General features: G+C 44.4%; 1 pseudogene; it reads left to right on the forward strand.

The window, feature by feature from the left end:
* The first annotated feature begins 216 nt into the window (after window positions 1-216).
* On the forward strand, window positions 217-6,886 carry LOC101609691 (annotated as a pseudogene).
* The last annotated feature ends 2,403 nt before the right edge of the window (window positions 6,887-9,289 follow it).

Genomic DNA, 9,289 nt, shown 5'->3' on the forward strand with positions numbered 1-9,289 from the left:
ACACAGGGCGTTCATAATAGGAGAAAAATGATGACATCAAATTAAAAGAGAGACTAATGGAGAGAGGGAGGGGATATGATGAAGAGCAGAGTTATGAAGGGGAAAGCAAGAAAGGGGAGGGAAATACCATGGTCTGTTGTCTGTAAGTATAGAAGTTGTCAATAGCACACACACACATATTTCATTATTTTAAAAACGAATGGTATACATCAGGCGATGGTACAGAGGCTTGATGGGAGCTGCATTGGATACAGCGGGGAAGGAGTAGCTCTGTGAGGGCAGAGCCCCGACAGGTGAGGAGTCGCCAGCCAGATGCAGACCCACAGAATGCAGCCAGCAGCCCAGGAAAAGCACACAGCACAGGAAGGGGCAGTGTGCGCAACCGGGAGGACGAATAACTGGAGGGATGTGTTTCATGGGTAGACAGCTGCTGTGTGTGTGTGTGTGTGTGTGTGTGTGTGTGTGTGTGTGTGTGGTGGACAGCAGGAGAACTGTGGAGCTGAGTGAAGGGAAGCTATAGGAACTTATCGTACCATCTCTCCATGTGGATGTTGGAGCTTTGGGCCAGGCGCTGGACAGAAAGGCTCCAAGCATACTCCTGCTTGCACCATTCAGCCATACGTGATTTCATGGTTGCTGCACGATGGCACTATTCCACCCTTTTATTTTATTTTTTTCAATGTGTGTGTGTGTGTGTGTGTGTGTGTGTGTGTGTGTGTGTGTGTGTGTGTGCAGGTGCACCTGGGTCTACAGGTGTGTGAATGCTTGTGGAGGGCAAGGGACAACCTTGGGTGGCATTCCTTGAGAACACAGTCCACGTCGTTTGAGACTGGATCTGTCATTGACCTTGTGCTCACCAATTGCCCTTGCCCGTGCTGGGAGTGCTGGCATATACGGCCACACCCAGCATTTTATGTGGGCACTGGGGCTCGAACTTGGATCCTCACGCTTCTGAGAGAAGCGGGTTACCAACTGAGCTACCTCCTTGGCCTTCTCTTTTATGTTTGAAGGAATGGTGATATCACTCTGGCTTTAGTGCCTTGCAGGAAAAGGCCTGAGCACTTCCACATCCCTGTCTCTGCTCATCTTCTGAGGAGGAGAAATGCCAGGGGCACAACCTCGGCCCTCTTAAGCCCTTCCAGCTGCGCCCATGGTTCTCGGTGTGACAGCGCAGGGATGGCTCCCTTGGTGACATTCTTCTCCCTAGTATGTGGACAGTTGGATCCACTGCTGATGGAAGACATTTGTGGAAAGGTTTCTATAGAAACACAAGCTTTCTTTCTAGCTACTCAGGCAGTTTATCCTTGTAGTTTTAAATGCACATTACGTTTTTCCTCATCAGCTTCTGGAATCTCACTTCCTTGGGTTAAATAGAACCAGATCTCTAGGAATACGGACTTCCTTCTTCTCCACTCAAAAGTCTCCTCCCTGTGCTCCCGTGGCTTGAGGGGAAGAGCACAGGAGCTTCTTCAGACCCATCCTAACCTGGTCTCTCAGAGCCCAGTAGCTGATCAACCTTCGGGGACAAGGCTCTACTGGATCCCCACATTCAAAGCCACTTACAATCTCTTTCTTATTCCCACAAACTGAATTCTTTCTTTGATAGGTGAACATGCGTATAGGTGCATGTGTACATATGTGTGTGTCCATGTGTGTATATAGCACATGTATGTGGGTACTTACATGTGTGTACATGCATGTGGAGGCCAGAGGTTGACATCAGGTATCTTCCTCTATAGCTGTCCATCTTATGTTTGAGACAGGATCACTTGCTGAAGCGAGAGCTCACTGATTTGGATAGACAACCTAGTCAGCAAGCTCCAGGGACTGTCTTTTCTCTGTCTCCCCAGTACTGGGACTCCAGGTACACATCACCATGCTCAGTTTTCACATGGGCATGATGGGAATTTTTCATGAGAATTCAGTCTCAACTCCTCATACTCCTATGTGCACAGTAAGGATGAGCCACTCCCCCAGCTCCAAGGTTCACTCTAGGATCACCCACTCTCAGTACTGTTTCTTTGACTTTCCTATTGTGTGTGTGTGTGTGTGTGTGTGTGTGTGCACCATGTGCACACACACACACATGCACACTAGATCTCATATCCAGAATCTTGCTTAAGCAAGGCAAGAACTCTACCACTGAGCGTTACCCTTGGATCCTTAGCCCTGCTAGTAACATATATTCACTAGTGTCTCCCAATGTGGACACTTCCTGACCTCCCAAGGCTGTGTTAGCTTCCTCATTACACTTCTCGTAATTATAATGAGCTCATTATTTTGTGGCCATATATTTGTTGTCCATCTTCCTATTAAAATACAAATTCCTTGAGGAATTATCTTATTAACTTCTGTATCTGTAACGTTTCCTAGTGTTTTCTGGGAAAAAAAAATCAAAAGAAATGATTCTATTAGGGGAATGGCATTGTTTAAGTTCAAGAAAGAGGATGAATTAAGTAGCTAAATGTATTCTGCACTGTGCATTTATAGAATGAGATTTATTTTCTCCAAGGAGACAAGAATGTGTATCACCTGCTATAAAACAGTTGAGAAAAACGAAATCTGTTTTGGACTTAATGATGCCATTATTTGATATGCTATGGATCAAAGCTGTGACCCAGACTGCTCGAGAGCTGCCTGCGTTGGCTTTTGGGGGCATCATTCACTTATTTACCTCCTCATACAGCTGTGCAGCAGCCACCCAGGACCACCAGCACAGGCCAGAGAGCTCAATGCAGGGACACAGAGGAGGACAAGGAAAGAGATAGAGGACGGGCAAAACTAAGGAAATGAGAAAAATAAGGCATGCTCAAGGAGGTCCAAGCAAGAGAAAAAGGAAGAAACACAGAGACTCCAAGTCCTTAGGAGGCAAGAACAGGAAAAGGCCACAAGGATGTGCTTGGATCAGAGGCCCAGAGAGATTCGTCTCGTGTCTCATGATGACAGGACTCACAGGGCCACATGCTTCTCTCTTGCCGGGTTCTCATCTAAGAATTCTGTGCTCAAACAAGCTGAGAGGAATCTAGCTGGTGGGGAAGACAAATTCTTCAAGCTTGTATATATAAATACATGCAAGGTTACTGAGAAATCCTGCCAGAGCCGAGCTAAAAACCTCCTCCATGTAGACCAGCTGACAGAAAGCTGGAAAAAGCCACGACACATGCAGTTCAGTGGGAGAGAAAGACATCACCTGTGAAGATACCCAGCAGTGGACATTGGGGAAGCTGAGCCGTGAGGGTCTGTAAGCAACTGTCATTGGAAAGGGAGCTCTCGGAGTTTAAATACTTCACCTTGAGTGGTTAATATGCCTTGCACTTCCTTAGCATGTCTCTAGATGTAGGGGTGGTCTCTTGGCCAGGCTGAATTGGATTGATTCTTTTTAAAACATTCTATTGGCAGCTTTTATACATATAGACAATATAACATGATCTTATTTCCCTCCAACCACTCTCCCCCCACTCCCAAATCCAATCCCCACCGAATCCCTTCTTCTTTGCAACAAGCCTCTGCTCTGCTTTGATGTCAGCATTTTCCCACTCCTATTATGCAGGTCTTGGGTAAATAATGTCAGCCACTGTGGTCATGATCATCAAGGCCACTTTCTGTCTGGAAGACAATATTGCAAGCACTCCTCCCCTTCCGCTGGCTCTTACGTTCTCTCCATCTCCACTTCTGCAACGGCTCCTGAGCCTTAGAGGGTGTGACAGAGATGACACACTTAGTGCTAAACACTCCACTGTCACTTTTCAGCACTTTGGTGAGTTCTGAGTTGACCCAGTGGTCACCGCCACCTGAAAAGAGAAGTTTCTCTAATGGCAAGTAAGAGTAGCTTAGCATGTCATGTCTCCACCAAGGACCAGAAGCTAAGCCTAAATTCTACCCTGTGGACCAGGAGGAAGAAACAAAAAATCTTTGCTATCCCTATCATACCCCCTTTACCAGGGAAACAGGAAGTGGAGTCCAAATGATGGGTGGGAAAGTTAGGAAAGGGTGTTCATCCTCAATGTCCTCCAGCTCTGCCTGTTTAGCTACCTCACATTCATTCTGTCTTTTTTTCCAGACATCAGTCACGATGCCTGCCACTCCGCCACACTTAGGAAAATCAGAAGCAGGTCGAGTCACCAAAGGAATCATAATGTCTTGTCCAAGACAGACACTGCTCAGAGCCACTTAGGGGTTTCCACTGACACGGGAACCTGGGGTGTCCTTGAGAGCACCTGGACCGTTCTCAGCACTCAGATGGGCTGTGGAGGCTCCTGAGCACACAAACTCCCACTGCATCGCCGCCCCGCGTCCTTGTCTTATGGAGTTAGATGAAAGAAAGCTGGACGTGGAGAGTGAAACTTAGAAAGGTTTCATTAGGGAGATTAATAAGTTTAAGAGAAGGAAAGATGGCAGAGTTCCTGCTGTAATTAGGAGAGTTCTGGAAAACGGGATAGCCCTCCTGGAGACCCTTATGGATCTTTTATGGAAATTTTCTGGGGCTGAGCAGGTCAGCCCAGGTCTCAGTTCTCACACTAAGAGTCCAGGCACTGCCAGGCTTCCAGGAAAGGAGATAACCTTTTTTTTTTTTTTTCCCCTCATTCCTGGGTCAAGGCATTATTCTGCTTAGAAGGGGGAGATTAGAAGGAGATTCCCCACTTACAGACTCTTCCCCTATGAACTCAAGCTCATTTCTCATCTTTGGCCTTTTTTTTAGCTTTATTTTCGGGAGCCCTGCCACCCCTAATCTTCCTCATAATAATTCCAGAAATCTGGATTTATATGAGGCCCAAGGCAGAAACTTGAACTCCAGGAAATCACAGGAATCTGTTATCATGCAAATAGCTCCAACTAAAAGAAGAGAAAAGAAAGAAAGAAAAATAAAGAAATAAAAAAGAAACCAAAAGCAAAAAGCTAAACAGGATGCCTGTAATGCCACCTGGGTTTCAATAGGTGTCAGCTATCTGAAACAAAGTCTCCAATCATGCACCAAGTGCTGTGCACAAATGATTGCTTTTTCTATTTCGGTAACTCTTCCCATGGTGCGGCTGTGTTCTCAAAGAAAAGAGTAACTAGAGACCCTGGTTGCATTTTTCTTTTTTTTTTTTGTATTGGGATATATTTCTACCTTTTCTGCCAAGTAACAAATGGGTCATCATGCTGCAAGCTTATTCAGGGCGTGCTGGTTATGTGCCAGCCACTGAGCTTAGCACTGGGGATAAAGTGTGGAGCCCATGGAGGAAGAGCTTGTCTTTGTGGAGTCAGCAGTCTGTGAACACAAGGAAAGTCCATCCATCCCAAAGATGTCAGCTTGCTCTTAAAAACACATGCGTTATGGCACCTTGCATTTCACAACGATCTTTCACCTCTATCACTTTTCTCATCCTCCTAGATAAGTGTTAAGATTGTCTCTTTTTAAAAATTGAAGGAGAGGGCTGGAGAGATGGCTTAGCTGTTAGGTGCTTGCCTATGAAGCCTAAGGATGCCAGTTCGAGGCTCGATTCCCCAAGTCCCACAGTAGCCAGATGCACAAGGGGGAGCACGTGTCGAGTTCATTTGCAGTGGCTACAGGCCCTGGGGTGCCCATTCTCTCTCTATCTGCCTCTTTCTCTCTTTGTCTGTTGCTCTCAAATAAATAAATAAAAATAAACGAAAAAAAGTTAAGAAAAATTCAAGGAGAGCCAGGCGTGGCGGTACACCTTTAATCCCAGCGCTTGTGAGGCAGAGTGAGGATAGCCATGAGTTCAAGGCCACCCAGAGACTACATAGTGAATTCCAGGTCAGCCTGGACTGGAGTGAGAGCCTTCCTTAAAAAGAAAGAAAGAGGGGCGTGTCCTCAGCTCCCTCCTCTTGTGGCTCCAGTGAGACAGACTTAGACAGTTAAGCTCCTCCTCTTCCTCATCATCTTCTTCAATGTCTTCCTCTTCCTCCTGTGTCTCACTTCCTCCCATGCTGTCAGATGGAGAAGATGATTTACAAGTTGAAAAAGAAAATAAGAATTTTCCTCTTGAAACAAAAGATGAATTGCTGCTTGATGAACTGCCTTCTGTTGAAGAACTCACTATCATTTTGCCTGAAGATGTTGAGTTAAAGCCTGTTGGGATGGTTTCAAGCATTATTGAACAATTAGTTATAATTGAGTCTACAAGTAACCTACCTCCAGTCAATGAGGAGATTGTTCTTTTCAGAGGTGATTGACAAGTGGCAGGAAAGATATTTGAGATATTTGGACCTGTTGTGCATCCGTTTTATGTATTACGGTTTAATTCTTCAGAACACATTGAGAGTAAAGGCATTAAAATAAAGGAAACTATGTATTTTGCTCCAGCAACAAAAGAGTTCACTCAATATATATTCACAGAAAAGCTTAAACAGGATAGGGGATCAGATGCATCATGGAAGAATGATCAGGAACCACCACCAGAAGCCTTGGATTTCAGTGATGATGAAAAAGAAAAAGAAGCCAAACAGAAGAAAAAATCTCAGAGTCAGGGCCAGAAAAAACTCAGATCTGAATGTAATGAAACAGGTGAAGACTGCTGAAGTACATCAGAATGGGAATGCTTATAGCTCTCCTTCAGAGCATGAAAGGATACCGCAACAGAGAATTCACGAGAGGCTTTCCCAGGGCCAGATACCCTCGAGCAAGCCACAGCAGGCCTCCACCTCAGCCGTTCTGTAACTCAGATCCTGTGATGTCTCAGGAGACTTTGGGATTTCCACCCCAGAGACAAGACAACCCCATCCTGCCGCACTATCCCTTTCCTCCTCCAGTGTTTGACATGCACAGCTTCTCACTGCCCCGCCGCCCCCGCCTGTAAACATGGGCTGGGCCCCCCCAATGCTGCCTCTCATCCCTAATTAATTTACCCTCCTCCCCCCCACCTTCTTCTGGAGACAGTAATCCTCCTCATTTTGGACCTTACTATTAGGTGTATGCTCGTATCTCCTGAGAAATAGACTTTTCAGGTTACATGTTAAGGATTTTTTTAAAAGGAGAATCTATTATAGAGCTAGATTTTTTAAAATATTGTACTAGATGATTGAATTGTAAGCTGGTATATATTTGTAACCTATAAAATTGTATTCACATGAAAATTTCATCTCGTTGCAGACAAATCTATTTATGTAATATTTAATTAAAACTTTGACTCATGTCTTGACTACCCCACTCTACAAACGTGCATAGTACTGGGTATGGAACAAGTTTATGTGGAGTATAATATGTTAGACATTGATTTCCTTCTTTGGAATACCCTTAGGACAAATGTTGCAGTCCTCTAGAGAGCCTTTAAAATAAACTAGTTTTTATAAACTTAAAAAAAAAAAAATTGAGGGAACTAAAGCTCCCACAGCCCAAATGCAGTAGGCACAAGTCGCATCAGACATGTTATTTCAACCCCAGGATTAGTAAGAAAATAGCACATATTTAATAATAATTTATAAAGGCTGAGGTTTATATGAATTTCCAGTTGACTCTTACACAGAACCTGATTCCTAGCTGTCCACTCTGACGCCCCCAAAGCCTTACTGTGAATCAAGGAGAGAAGTGAACCCAAGCAATATGAGTCTAAGGTTGGCAATTAACCATAACAGCTCACTGCTATGATCATGTTCTCGGTTGTGGTTGGAATAGTAATCACATGACCAGTGTGAAAATAAACTAAGGTCCCTGGAATTAAAGTTTTCATCCCAGCTCATTCAGTGTGAAGTAAGTAAAAATTGGTACCTCCATCCCCCGATGCAGGACCTGATCTACTTTCCCTCTTTCCCAAAGTAGCTCCTTGCTGCATGCCTTGAGAGAAGATGCTGTAGCACCAGAGACCCTCTGATCTAACCACTGTTCATAGCTCAAGCGAGAGGTCCTGTCATCCCAGACCTGGATTTGCTCCTTAGGCTTGGCTATAGACAAGAACTGAAATTGTGTTTCAGACAGCTCCACATTGCTGGGATGAACATCCAAACCAGACACAGCTTATGAGAGGACAGGATTTCTTTCAAGCTTACAGATCCAGGGGAAGTTCCGTAATGGCAGAAGAAACTAGCTGCCATTCATAAATACAAGGAAAGAGAAAAAACCATCAGCAACCAGCAGACACCAAAAACAACAAACACAAACCCAGCAGCAAGCAGGATCCTCACGGAGACCACACATCTCTCCAAACACCTTTTGGCTGGAATTCAGATCCTCCCCAGTGACACTTCAGAGCTGGACCCCAGGATCCATCCCCAGTAACACCTCCTTCAGGCCAGGTGGCTGGAGACCCTGAGCATATGGGGGGTCATATATTCAAACTACTATGAATTGGAACCTTTGAGGTCAGGAGACTCAGAACTGTCAAATATCCCATAGTGTTGGACCCTCATTCTTTGTGAATATGAATTTTGATTCTGTATCAAAGTTGACCTGCATAGAGATGAGTTACTTTATCCTCCATAAGTAAAATGCTGAGGAAAATGCTTCTTTTTTTCTCTTTGGGTGCTTGAAATCCTGAAGTTTTCTCAGGAAGTGGACAACATCACTGCAGACCTTCCTCCTGCAAACACAGACACTCTTGGAGTGAGCTTCAAAGGGACTTCAGAGAGGAACAATGCCCTCCTAAGACCTTAGGCTTCAAGTATAACACCACTTTTACAGTCCTACAACTTGCTGTGACAGTCATACATAGTTCCTAAACACTGAATACATTTGGTCCAGACATAAATGTCCCTTAGTGTAAAATGCTTATCAAAACGTGAGGAGCGACTGATGCCAACAAGTGTCACTTCCTTAAAACACTATACATTGATTGCATGGAGAGATAGATGATAGAGATAATGCAAATATATAGGGCTAAGTCCATTATGATAACTAATTCCACCTAGTTTTAATACAGTTACAACACAACTTAAAAGTACATATGTAGCCAGCATTCTATTTTGGGCAGTGCTGTTCTGCAGAATTCTGGGGAGATGCTCACACAGGTCTTGTTGAATTACTTCTACCAACAGATTGTTCAGTAGCCCTTGAGGAATTCCATCTTCATGCTCACAAAGCTTTGGCTACAGGAAGCAGCCTGCCTACCCACAATCTGTCTTTCTATAAAATTTTACCAGATAATTATGTTGCTATGGGGTGTCCTTGAAACACTGGATCTTCCACTATCTTTTATCTTGCCCCATTTGCCCATATCTTCTCTGAGGTAATCAATTGGTTTGATTACCTTTGCATAATATGTTATCCAGGATTCTAATGAGCCGACCACTACTCTGTCTTATCTCATGCCTTATATTTCCAATACCCCTTCAAATAGAATGCATATACCTG

The sequence above is a fragment of the Jaculus jaculus genome, chromosome 6, assembly GCF_020740685.1.
Source record: "Jaculus jaculus isolate mJacJac1 chromosome 6, mJacJac1.mat.Y.cur, whole genome shotgun sequence".
Classification (NCBI taxonomy): Eukaryota; Metazoa; Chordata; class Mammalia; order Rodentia; family Dipodidae; genus Jaculus; species Jaculus jaculus.